The sequence below is a fragment of the Triturus cristatus genome, chromosome 2_2 (assembly GCF_964204655.1).
Source record: "Triturus cristatus chromosome 2_2, aTriCri1.1, whole genome shotgun sequence".
NCBI lineage: Eukaryota > Metazoa > Chordata > Amphibia > Caudata > Salamandridae > Triturus > Triturus cristatus.
This window is the reverse complement of record NC_140582.1, coordinates 781,357,965-781,372,719: the sequence shown is the minus strand read 5'-3', so window position 1 is coordinate 781,372,719 and position 14,755 is coordinate 781,357,965.

Below are 14,755 nucleotides of genomic sequence, written 5' to 3'. Positions count from 1 at the left end.
CCAAAAGGGTTCGCTCGTAGATATCCTCTAAGTGTCCTTTATCTCTAAATTTCCAACCGCGACTTTCCCCATAGAAGTTAACGGCGATTCGTGGCTGTATTCTCACAGTGCATGCGTCCCCCGTGGGTCCCCTGTGTCACTACCTTGGGTGGTTCCTTGTGGTCCAAGCACTTCTACAGGCTCTAGGCCTTGTGCCTAGTTCTGTCGTGGTTCTTATACCACTTTATTGGTATATGGTTTGGTACGCCCCCAGGGCACAAACGTGTATTTGTGCTATTACTGTTGATTGCTGACTTGTAACTTACGTACTTCGAACTCCAGTCTCATAAAGAGACTAGAGGGGTGTGTTTTATCTTAAATACATATATTTTAAATATATACCTGTGTGGTTGTCCTTTCATTTGGTTATTCAAGAGATTATAGACTGATAAAACAAGCTGCTTTACATTCCTTCAAGACTTAGCCTGGGGGCTGCTCTCCATAGCTACCACTAGGATAGCTTTCAATAAAGGTTGTCTTTAACCTATCACCATAAGGGGTTGTTTTGACTGATACAGGGCGCCCACTATAACTAGTGGACAGCATATATCAGGCCAACTTCTCACAAAAAATACAGTGAAAGTTGAAACAGAAAGAAAGACAACTTTTGTTTCCCCTCAAATGATTTTTCTTCCCGGACAGATACACAGGAACTCAGACATGCAGAAACTTAGGGTCTGTCTGATTTACAGTTGGGTGGATGAGAAATGACAAACGTCATGGATATCTTGTCCGCTTTATTACAAGTACATTACATCCTAATGCACCTTAAATAACGCTGACGGTATACCCATGACGTTTGTCACCGAACACCCGTCCACCAAAGCCTAAATGATGCGCCTTGGTTATATCAAGTGCAGATTCGATAAAATGCGCGAGCGTTGTGATCAAACCAAAAAATGTCCTTTTCCAAGGAAACGCACTGGCCAATTCTGTACCTATGATAATAGCATCATCACTTGGCGTATAAACATCGCGTTTTATTCTCTGCCCCACACTGTGGAAATGGGCGCAGCAGGCCAGAAAATAGTCAAAGAAGTTATGAATTTGTTAGTCTGAGTTCTGTATGCGGTTTTCATTCATGTCAAAAAGAATAGCTTCATGTAGTGTGCATTTAAACAATTTTCTGATTCAACCTAAAGTTTTTAAATGACCTCATACGTTTGCTCTTAACAGTTAAGCTACTGAAGGTGTTTGCCACGTGTTGTCTTAGAAAAGAACAATTATTGTGCATTCATTAAGACAATCTCCCCGGGGTTTGGCACTTGAACCACTGTGTGTACGTTTCGGCAATCTGCTAATATGTTTTTTGTAAGGAACGAATATTTGTGAAGCAAACAACTTAATACGATTTACACTGACTCACATGGGCAATTCAAACAAATGTTTCCTGAATTAAAGGTTAACATCTGCTGCTCCACTTGATATACATCACCTTAAAAACTAATTTAAAGCAGGGTGCATCTGACAGCACGTTATTTTCCCTGGAGAATTGCATGAATTAGACTTTTGTTATCAACAATACAACATTAACTGAGAAATACATTCACTTAATATTGTACTTGCTTTTCATTAAACATTCAAGATCATTATTCATGCACATTACATACTGCAATATTACATATTCTATTTAATTAAATATGTTCTGTGACAAGCAAAGGTTTAACAAACCAACGAACCTAAGATTAAGATTCAAGGTAGATGTTTTAATTGTGTTATGTATTTTTCATGATTTTCTTTATGGACATATTTCGCCACTTTGCATCGCTTGCATATGTAGACAATGTCCACGCAGATAATGTCAAGCAGGAGCAGAGTGTTGGTTAGATGGGGGAAGTGGGGTCTGACCAGTGCTTAATTTGAGCCGTGGTGGTCTATAGGGGCCACTGGCACTTATTTTTGGGGTCCAGCACCTACATTTCTTTGTTAGACATCTTCTGAGAGCAAGATGGGGAAAAACGCAGGAAAAGAATGACAGAAAACAGTCAAAAAGGAAGAAAGCAGGAACCAACAAGAGTGAAATAAAGGAATAGGGAGTGTCTGACCATGCCTTAAAGAGGTCTGACGTGGATTCAGGACTTCTGACCCTTGGTAATTGGTCTGTGCAGGAAAGTGGATTATTACTAGGTGTGTGCAGGAAAGTGGATTATTACTAGGTGGGGTATTCACCTTCAGCTAATAATAATACCACAATCGCCAATAGGTCCAGTCAAGTCTCAATAAATTAATCCTTGCTCAACCCTTGGTATCTTTTCAAATGAGCAGTCAGGCTTAACTTAGAAGACAGGTATGTGTAAAGTATTGAGGGTCCGATTACTATACGGCCCATAAAGGCACCGACCTATGGTCGGAGCCTTTAGATCCGCATAGTATTGGGCCGGTCGGTTTCCTTTCCGACCGCCTCATTATGTTGGAGGCGGTCGGAAAGGAAACCTGCTGGTCATTCTGTTTGGCTGCAGACTGGCTCGGAGAGCCCATCTGCAAGTCGGACGCCCTTGAGATTACAATCATGGTTGCTGACATGCTTTCCATGCCGATCTATCCTTCATGGAAACCATGTCGGATAGCATGTTTGGGGGGCCCTAGCAGGGCCCCCTTTGGTGCACGGCCTCTGGTTGGAGGTCGAGGGGGCACATATGGTGCCCTCCTATTGATCCCTGCACCTTGTGGCTAATGTGGTGCACCGTGCCTCGATCTGATCACCTCTAGCCACTGCCCTTTCCATAGTCTCTCTCATAATAAGCTGTCTTTCCTGCAAGGCTGTGACCTCACCCCGCAGCTTTCTTATCTCAGCATCTTGGATTAATATCTACTTGTTTACTGCGTGGAGCACGGACAGGAAAAGCCAGCCCACATTGCCTTCAGCTCCAGCTTCCCCCCTCTTAGCTTTACAATCTCCACTGCATTTTCCACTAAGAGAGGAGTCACATTTTCATCTAGCACTTCACTACAACCGGCTCTGCCCACCAGTTTAGGATTCCACTAACATCAGAAAATAGGCCTGTCAACAACCATCCGGGAATGGATCTGGTCTCTGCCCCCTAATGTCCTACTCTCTGTGCTCAATGTCTTTTGTGTCCCCACAGAGGTATTATTGATAAAGCATCAACATGGATATATGTAAAAGCAAAGATAGTTGTGCATTGACAGAATGGTTACTTGTATTAATAATGCAACATCGGTACAATAATAGAGCAAGAAAGAAACAAACTGAGATCACTCACAATGCAATGAATCAATGCACAAGAGTCATTTTCTAACTATGAGTAGCATAGGGACGTCTAGCTTTTCACCCCTGGTGCTTAAGGTAATAGTTTAATCATGGTAAAACAGTCACAGCACTGTGTATGAGCATACTGCTTAATGCTATCACACTATTGGTGACATACCTTAGCAAAATACTTGCATGTGCTTCTTGAATGTTATTGGTGCAAATAAGGGACAGGTAGCAATGCAGTAAACCAAAATCTCAAGAGTAATTCTGTAGCGCAGGAGAATATAACCTATCACCTAACAATAGAAGACAGTACAATGCTGGCACAGTGATGGTGAAACATACACAACCTTTCAGCTAACAATAGCAAATTGGTCACATTTAATACATGTATCTATAGGTACAGTGAGATGCTAGCACAGTGACGATGAAACACAGTTGTAAATCAATTGCACTGCAGCTAATTAAAGGCACATTAATATGAAACTAACAAGTCAGGATAGAGCAATAGAGTTAGGCCCTTCATCTCCCCCTGGAACTTAACTTTCCACATTGCCAGGAAGCCTCCTCCAACCTCTCCAACACCCTCTCTGGGAACAGTACAACTGGGGAGCAGCAGCTTTGGGCTGACAGTAGCTCTGCACAACTTCATCTGTGATTTTCACTGAGGCAGGGCAACCCCGTTATATGTACTAAAATTTGGCTTACACCACATTCAGTTGCCTTCTCGCATGTTCTACTCTGTTATCAGTATTTACAACTTTGCTCTCTCTGGTACTCATCAATCATCCTCCCAGGCCCTCTATTGGTCGGTACATCCTTAACAGCATATGGCTGCCCCAGTGTACTATAAACAGCGCTTCTTTGCAGATAGCTGTTTCCATGGAATAACGAAAACAGCATCACAAGCTCAACATGGCCTGGTACCATAAATAAAGCACTTTAGCAACACATTTAATTTTGCCTAGCAAAACAAGCGTCAAGAGATTCTTTGCTAGCGCTGTGTGGTACAAGGGTTTTCTGCATGCATTTTCACTCATCAACACTATCAAAGCTAGTTAACCTTTTTATGTCACAATGTCTTCTGCACACTATTCCCTATATACTACAGTCAGAGAGGCTGACTTTGATATTTGTTTGGGGGGAAGGGGCACTTGCCCATATCTGGGGGTGCCACTTCCACCCATCTGTGGTGTCTAGTGGGTGTCTAGTGGGTGGACCACTGCTTCAGGATCCCTCTCCTATGGTGATACTACATGCAGTAATCTACTAGAGAAGGATATCACTGGTAAGGGGTCACTTGATACCTTCAACTTTGCCCGGTAATCTGGAGACTGAGATATGCCCCCGAGAGTCGATCAAAGTGAAAGCAGCTGGCATTTACTGATGATAACTGATTTCACTTTCACATTGTGTGATGTCAGTACGCTGTGCATGCTGCTCATCACACAGTGTGAGAAAAAATAATCTGGGTACATGATCTAGAGATTAATTTTGAAAAAGAAAGTATTAGATTAGTTTAAAAAAAAAAAAGAAATCTTTCTGGCTTTTGGACCAAATCAATTTCCACCACATGTATGTAGGACAAGATGTTCATGTTCTCCGCATTGCTACGGCAATATGGAGAACGTCAACATCGTATCCTACACAGCCAAGCGGTTAATAGAAGCTGATATGTTACAATCTTTCACATGTCTGATCACTTAACAAATACTGACAACGTTTTTGGTGATTACATTATTTTATATGCACTGGTCTTTATTGAAATCCAATTCCTTATTATGCGGGCAGCTTTAATATCCATATGGTAAAACCCTTGAATAAACATTTCTGGTAATGCTATTAGGCTAAATTCACCAAGAAATTTTCACATGAACGTTCAACGTATGTAAGCAAAAGGTGTTTTGGGACTGTAAATAGGTGTTCGGAATTCACAAAACATGGATTTACATTTGTAAAAGAGAGGTGAAAGGGCAGTTTAGGGTGGGAATACCAGGTATTCCTATTCTTACAAAGTGTTGGAAATTTACTGTTGTCAAGGGCGGGAGTGAATCCTTTTTGCAGGTAGGAATAGGAATGAAACACCCACAGATTGGTGGGGTGTGTATTTCTCACTTTGTGTCAAAAAATAAAAAACTTCCAAAGTGCATTTGCTCTAATGTGCTACATTTTATATAAGTTAATGCAAGCAATATCCATTTTACATGCAATTTTACATGCAGAAATTCTCTTGCATAGTAGCAAATGGGAATTCACAAATGTATTCCAGGAGTACTCCTCAAAATGTGTGACTGTTGTAACTTTCTAAGTATACTAAGAAAAACATTTGTGAATTCAGATGTTTTCTTCAGATACAGAAAAAACTTTTGACAGTAAGTTATGACTTTCTGGTGTTTCAGGCCCTTTGTTGGCAGGGCTAACATCTTAGAGGGAAGTTTTGCCTTACTGATAATATAAGAAATGAATAATTCTTATCATTTAAGCACTTTATGGATAATTTGTGTGTTTGTCATTATGAATTTGTCCACTTTCTACAGTTAAAGTTTGCAATTTCCAAATATGTAACTGTTTTGCATTTTAGGTGAAGTTAAATCAATTTCTATGTAGTGAATATATACTATTAAAAGTCTATCAATTATTTTAAGACGACTATGCTGCTAATGATTACATTTTAGCACGTTTACTTTTTAAATTGTACTTTCACTGCTTTTAATAACTGCTGAATCCCACCTGATTGCAGCGCACCGGACTAAGACCGCCCAGCCGATTCAGGGCTGACACGGCATCCTGTTGCTAGGGCAACGCCGCCTCACAGCTGCGGACACGCCCGCTCACGTCACCAATCTCGTGACCACGCCCACCAGCCTATTTGAGCGCGCGCTGATTGAGATCGCGCGTTCAAAAGAACTCCACTCCTGAGGCGGAAGCCGGGAGTTAGCACGTTTACTTTTTAAATTGTACTTTCACTGCTTTTAATAACTGCTGAATCCCACCTGATTGCAGCGCACCGGACTAAGACCGTCCAGCCGATTCAGGGCTGACACGGCATCCTGTTGCTAGGGCAACGCCGCCTCACAGCTGCGGACACGCCCGCTCACGTCACCAATCTCGTGACCACGCCCACTTCCTATGCCAGCCCAGTAAACATAAATATGTGCTGCAACCGGAAGCGCAGCGGACGAGCGCAGCGGGCGCGACGAATGCGCGCCGAAGGCGCGCATAAGGCAAGCTCGTCTGCGCTCGTCCGCGCCGAGGACGGGCCAACAGCCACCCCCCCTTCAACTCCAGCGCCTCGGCCTCCTACTCCTACGGTGAGATTAACTTATTCCACCGACGAATTACGACAACTGAAACACCTAGCGGATCAACCGCATAAACTCCCTCATGTAAGATACTCCAATCATATCTTAGGCCCACTACCATGTCCAACCTGCACCAAATGTCCCGTCAAACCTTCACTAAACAACTTACTTTCAATACAAGCAGCACTAATAAACGCCAGATCCCTCCCCAAACATAAAACAGAAATCGCAGACCTGGTCGATTCGCAAAAACTTGACCTACTGTTTATCACCGAGACATGGGGCGATGAGGCCTCAGGACCTGATTTTGCAGAAGCCACTCCCAGCAACTACAATGTGTACAGACTTGATAGACCAATAAAAAGAGGTGGCGGCATTGCCATAATTTATAAAAGCCACTTCAAACTCACAGCTAAACCACACATATGTTCAGAATATGAGTCTCTCACATTCACCCTAGGCTTATCGGCAAAATCATCCTTCAAGGGAATGTTGATTTACCGCCCTCCAGGCTCAAGAGCTAAGTTTTTAGCTAACATAGGGAATCTAATCGAAGCAGTCGCGGATGCTCCTCATTTCACGCTACTAGGCGACTTCAATTTTCATCTCGAGACTTCAAATAACCATGATTCCACGCAACTTATCACAGACCTTGAAGCTGTAGGCCTAAGACAACTTATTAATTCTCCGACCCATCAAGCTGGTCACACATTAGACGGAATATTTACAAACAGTCCCCATATAAATATCACCCAGATAATCCCTCTGACCTGGACAGACCATTCTGCTATTTGCTTCACAGTACAAACTAATTCCACTAAATCAAATTCTGTTGTACCAGCCCGTTCAATATTCAGAGTCTGGAAAAATATTGACATATCACAATTAGCAGAGATGATACAGGACAAATTTAACCCTACTGAGCTTGATCCTACCAAAGCATCTTCTAACTACTTGACCAACATAAACATGGCCTGTAACAAACTAGCCCCACTTAAATCATCACACCGAAATAGAACAACACCTTCAGCCCCATGGTTCACTGAAGCTCTACGCATGCAGAAACAATACTGCAGGAACCTCGAAAGACAATGGCGTCGCAACTATAGCCCGGCAGACAAATCCAACTATAAAAATGCCCTCACTATTTACAAAAGAGCAATAACCACCGAGAAAAGTCATCACTTTATTACTCAGATTAATGAGGCAAAAAACTCGTCAGGAGAACTATTCAGGGTAGTTACCACCCTATCTAACCCCCCGACACCACCCTTAGAGGCTTCTCAACTACTGACGGATGCCTTGGCAAGGTTCTTCGAGGAAAAAGTTAGTTCCATCTTCCAGACTTTTTCACGATCCACCCCCCTACCATCTGCGAGCCTTCCTACTACTAGTATTTCATCTACTCTATTGTCTTTCAGCCCCGTAGATAAAGACCATATTCAACATCTAGTAGCCAGTACTAAATCCGGCTCCCCCCTTGACCCATGTCCCCCTTCCATTCTTAACCGCATACCGGAAGCAATTTCCCCTTCACTATCCACCATATGCAACGCTATGTTCGCAACAGGAATATATCCTTCAGTCTGGAAAGAAGCGATCATAAAGCCATTACTGAAAAAACCGACGCTAGACCCTCTTCTCCCATCAAGCTACAGACCTATCGCTTGTCTCCCATTTCCAGCAAAGATTTTTGAAAAGTCCATGAACTTGCAGCTGTCAAAATACATCAATGACAACAACTTGCTAGATGACACACAGTTCGGCTTTAGGCAGGGACATGGGACAGAGACGGCACTACTGAAAGCCGCGGACGAAATCAGAACAACCATGGACAAGGGAGGAGCAGCTGTCTTGATACTCCTAGATCTCTCTGCTGCATTTGACACGGTCGATCATATTACCTTGATCGACCGTGTCGCAGCTCTGGGAATAGGAGGAACAGCTAAAGACCTGATTGCTTCGTTCCTCGCCAATCGGCCACAGACTGTCAAAATGGCCAATTTCACCTCCCAGACTTTCTCTCTCCCCTGTGGCGTTCCACAGGGCTCCTCGCTAAGTCCGACGCTTTTTAATATCTATGTATCGGACTTGGCGAGGGTGATAAAATCCTATGGCATTGCCCTGACAACATACGCCGATGACACGCAACTAGTGCTATCGGTGTACAATAACGGAGCTAGCGTGGCATCCAACTTCCAGGAGGGCATGAAGGCAATAGGCTCCTGGATGTCATCAAACTGCCTCAAGCTTAACTCCGATAAAACGGAGGTGATGACATTCGGGAGCTTGAAACGAGCATGGTCCCCACAATGGTGGCCATCGGAGCTGGGACTCCCCCCCCAACCTGTGACTAAGGTTCGTAACCTGGGAGTCATATTCGACAACAAACTTACCTTCCACCATCACGCCAATGCCGTCGTATCATCTGCATTCTACACACTCAAAAAAATCAAGAAACTTCTTCCATACCTACCACAGTCAGCCGGTAAAACACTTATCAGTACTTTAGTATTTTCAAAAACGGACTACTGTAACTCTCTGCTTCTCAACGCGCAAGAAGGAGTCCTCAACAAATTCCAAACCGTTCAAAACGCGGCTGCAAGAATCTTACTCTCCATCCCCAAATTTACATCAGTATTTCATCACATCAAAGAGCTCCACTGGCTCCCAATCAGGAGCCGAATAAAATTCAAGGCTCTTTGCATAGCTTACAAAACCCTGAACTCTCCAGGGCCACAGTTCCTAAAAATAGCTCTTCATCCACTGGAGCATCGCAGAACACTTCGATCCTCGACAACCTTCATGCTGTCAGTCCCACGGACAAAAAAAGCCACTTGGGGAGATAGGTGCTTCACTATAGCCACTGCTAAATTATGGAACACCCTCCCATTGCATATAAAAACTGCCCCCACCCTCATTAAGTTCCGAAAGAGCCTCAAGACATGGCTTTTCTCATCTTTTTAATTCCCCATAAAGAGTAAGGAGTTCTTTGTTCGCCAGCGCCGAGACACCTGTATAGGTATTTGCGCGCTTTAAAAATAGCAAAAAATAAATAAATAAATAAATAAATTTTGCACACTAAATTGTCATATTTTGTGTGTTTGAGTATGCCTGACAAGGATCACTGATGGAATATCAGAAATACAAATATCGCGTGGACAGAATATTGTACCAAAAAATATCAAAGGTCAAAATCTCAAGAAGACAAGTGCAAATAGGTAAGTATAGATTTACTCTTGTTAACTCCACATTTACGTACTTGAAGATATATATTGTTAAGGTACATATATATGTGGAGTTATATATAGTAAAACTTTGCTTACCTATAAAAACTTACCTTCACAATATTTTTGTCTTCGATATCCTTGACACAATATTTTGTTGATGTTAATTTTTTTCCTCCCATATTTTTTCTGCACACCCCTTACAAAGATCTAGGCCATATTTGGAGTTCTAATATCAGAGCATTTTTCCTACCTCTAAATTTAATTTGACCTGAATCAGAATATTTCATTGATTCTTAAAAAAATTATAATGCGAAATTGGAAGATTCCCCCAAGGGTTGGAATTGTAATGTTGTAGATTGATCACTTTCACATATGTCAGTTCTTGGATTAATGTATGGTCCATATTTGTGAGATCCTTTCTTTAAGAAATGACTTAACTTTAGCATATCTACTTCAAAAATCTAGTGGTTTAATGCCACCTTTAATTGACAAAATCACAGATTATTTAATACACTAGTTGCCTTTGGTGTTGTTTATCATGTCCATTTCAAAAACAAGCTGTTGGATTTACTACTGCAGATTTACTGGGAAGGCTACATTTTACAAGGTGGGGTGTGGGATCATCTTGATCAAATTGCTTCAAGAATAATACAAATATCATATTATGGTGGTTACCAACTAATGCATACAGAAACATTTTATTGTGGCTATCAATGTCAGCTACTTTAACCTTTGTGCATTCACCTTTTTTAGTCCCGGAACTGTTATTTATACTTTTTCTAATTTTTAAGACTTACTATGTGTATGTTATTTTAACAGAAGTTGCTGAGGATTTCTTAATATTAAGACATACCTATGCCCCACTTACAATGTAAAATGTGAATTGTTTAATAAAAAACGTTCTTGAAATAAAAAAACAAACCACAGAAATGAAGCAGTGATTAAATATTAGAAAGGAAAAGATAAGCTTAGGAAAGTGAAAGTGTTGGAAGAGGGTATCAGCAAGATCTGAGTGGAAAGAAAAGGTAGAGGGAAAGTACCAATGATGCCCAGTTCTGATGGAAACCACTCAAAAGTCACATGTTTTCAGGTTAGGTCACAAGATATCGCAAAAAGCAAGGACTATAACTTTATCACCATGTATGTAGCATGCTAAATATGGTTGACCCAGTGATGAAAGAACATAGAGATATTTCCCTAGTGACACACTTACAATTGCTGTGTGGAGGTCATACTGCTATTTTAGACACTAGCTCCTAAGACAGGAAAGAAAAAGGAAAGAAAGAAAGAAAGAAAGAAGAAAAGAAGGAAAATGAAGGGAAAGAAAGAAAGAAAGGAATTGATGAAAAAAGAAGCAATGAAGGAAAGCAAGAATGACAGGATTGGCAGATGGAGTTGCAAGAAAAAGCACCCTTATGAGTTTAGATTCAGAGTTCATGTGAGCTGCTGGTATGGTGTGAAAAAGCAGGAGTCAGATCAACAAAGGACACTTCAAAATAATTTTACAACAGCATTGGCAGGAGACAGGAACTGATAAAACTGGAATGTGTCTTGTGCTCTCATCTGGCAGAAACCATCCTGCTATCACATCAGGCTCCACAAAGAAAGTCAAAACTAAAGTAGTAATAAAGTAAATACAAAAACACTGTCAATGAAGGGAAATGTGAATGAACCAACAATAGACCAATGGATGAAGAGAGCTGGCTGAAAGTCACTTTATGTAAGTATATAATACATATAAGTTAACGCCAGAGCCTGTTAAGGGATAGAGGCTCGTGGGTACGATAACAGCATTTTTGCTGTGTAATTGTGAAACCTTCCAGAAGATGTACTGAACCTAGCAAGATGTGACTGTGTATATGTGATGTTCTACTTTGTGAAATACTGCCACTGAACATCCCATATGCTTTCCAAATGATTCCCAGAAGTATAAGTGCTTTAGGCCAGCAGATAGCATAGGGGATTAGACTGGCTTCATCCTTAATGTGATTTTAGGAATACAAAGTGGACTTCTGTGGTGGGTACTTGGGAAAGGCTCAGAGCTATTGAGATATAGCAATGCTGATAAGGTGATCAATGTGCATACATTTCCTAATGTCTTGTTGACACATATAAAAGCCCTTCATGATTCCCTGGTACTCTAGCTGGGTTGTAGTATGTGAAGAAAGAATTGTATGACTTAGTCTAAATATGAAACAGAATTACTAACCAGTAGCTTCTCGGTGCACCGGGGCGACCTTCCTGTGATCAGTCTGAAGGAGTCATCTGCTCCTGGGCTTTCTTGTTTCTTTTTCTCTGCACTTTAATTTTAAGTATCCAAATCCAAGTTTTCTCTTCATCCTCATCCCATCTATCGTACACTAACCTTGAAAAACCTTAGATCAAAGGCTGTCATTGTGTAGCACATCTGTGGTTAAGACTCGTATCTTCCATAAATGGTTCTATTTTGGGTGGTCCTGGTTATTCTGCCATGATGTACATGTACCGTCTCTCAAGATGCTGGCTATCAATGTCAGCTACTTTAACCTTTGTGCATTCACCTTTTTTAGTCCCGGAACTGTTATTTATACTTTTTCTAATTTTTAAGACTTACTATGTGTATGTTATTTTAACAGGAGTTGCTGAGGATTTCTTAATATTAAGACATACCTATGCCCCACTTACAATGTAAAATGTGAATTGTTTAATAAAAAACGTTCTTGAAATAAAAAAACAAACCACAGAAATGAAGCAGTGATTAAATATTAGAAAGAAAAAGATAAGCTTAGGAAAGTGAAAGTGTTGGAAGAGGGTATCAGCAAGATCTGAGTGGAAAGAAAAGGTAGAGGGAAAGTACCAATGATGCCCAGTTCTGATGGAAACCACTCAAAAGTCACATGTTTTCAGGTTAGGTCACAAGATATCGCAAAAAGCAAGGACCATAACTTTATCACCATGTATGTAGCATGCTAAATATGGTTGACCCAGTGATGAAAGAACATAGAGATATTTCCCTAGTGACACTCTTACAATTGCTGTGTGGAGGTCATACTGCTATTTTAGACACTAGCTCCTAAGACAGGAAAGAAAAAGGAAAGAAAGAAAGAAAGAAAGAAGAAAAGAAGGAAAATGAAGGGAAAGAAAGAAAGAAAGGAATTGGTGAAAAAAGAAGCAATGAAGGAAAGCAAGAATGACAGGATTGGCAGATGGAGTTGCAAGAAAAAGCACCCTTATGAGTTTAGATTCAGAGTTCATGTGAGCTGCTGGTATGGTGTGAAAAAGCAGGAGTCAGATCAACAAAGGACACTTCAAAATAATTTTACAACAGCATTGGCAGGAGACAGGAACTGATAAAAGTGGAATGTGTCTTGTGCTCTCATCTGGCAGAAACCATCCTGCTATCACATCAGGCTCCACAAAGAAAGTCAAAACTAAAGTAGTAATAAAGTAAATACAAAAACACTGTCAATGAAGGGAAATGTGAATGAACCAACAATAGACCAATGGATGAAGAGAGCTGGCTGAAAGTCACTTTATGTAAGTATATAATACATATAAGTTAACGCCAGAGCCTGTTAAGGGATGGAGGCTCGTGGGTACGATAACAGCATTTTTGCTGTGTAATTGTGAAACCTTCCAGAAGATGTACTGAACCTAGCAAGATGTGACTGTGTATATGTGATGTTCTACTTTGTGAAATACTGCCACTGAACATCCCATATGCTTTCCAAATGATTCCCAGAAGTATAAGTGCTTTAGGCCAGCAGATAGCATAGGGGATTAGACTGGCTTCATCCTTAATGTGATTTTAGGAATACAAAGTGGACTTCTGTGGTGGGTACTTGGGAAAGTCTCAGAGCTATTGAGATATAGAAATGATGATAAGGTGATCAATGTGCATACATTTCCTAATGTCTTGTTGACACATATAAAAGCCCTTCATGATTCCCTGGTACTCTAGCTGGGTTGTAGTATGTGAAGAAAGAATTGTATGACTTAGTCTAAATATGAAACAGAATTACTAACCAGTAGCTTCTCGGTGCACCGGGGCGACCTTCCTGTGTTCAGTCTGAAGGAGTCATCTGCTCCTGGGCTTTCTTGTTTCTTTTTCTCTGCACTTTAATTTTAAGTATCCAAATCCAAGTTTTCTCTTCATCCTCATCCCATCTATCGTACACTAACCTTGAAAAACCTTAGATCAAAGGCTGTCATTGTGTAGCACATCTGTGGTTAAGACTCGTATCTTCCATAAATGGTTCTATTTTGGGTGGTCCTGGTTATTCTGCCATGATGTACATGTACCATCTCTCAAGATGACGTAGTCCTATACTTCTCCTTGTGATCTGCAATCCTTTGCACCCAAATGCTCATATTTCTTCAGTTTTTCCTACTTGGTGCCATTTTACTGAGTTGGACCTGCTCTTTGGCTAGTCCTCTCTTAGCACTATAGGTTTCCTGTTGAAGCTTGAAAACTCTTAATGAACACTCGTAGCACAAATTCTGATCTATTTGAATCCACAAATAGTTGGAGTTTATGACAGATTGCTTGAGATTTGTGGTGTGTGCCACCCACTTATCATTCTTAGCCACTCTTACCTTGTATATGTTCCCTACTCTCATTGAGATATCAGTTCCATTCAAATCACTTTATTACGGCTGCCAGGGCCATAACAGTACAAACAGTATAAAACACATAAAATCAGTAACACATGCTTAAAAGATACTTCAGCAAAACAAGTTAAGAGATAAAAAGCTGAATACAATATGAACAAATATTTTGTAGAAGAAAATGCACAATAATTCATGATTAAATTCATTAGCTATCTAACAAAAATGGCAATATATACAACTCCCTGGGTTAAAGGAGGGTGGCTTCATATCAGGTAATTGTCAAACAATTAAATATGTGTATTAATAATACACTTAAACAGACTCAAATGAAAATTTAGAGATGGAAATGGCTATTACTGGGCGGTAATCTGACCTAAGAA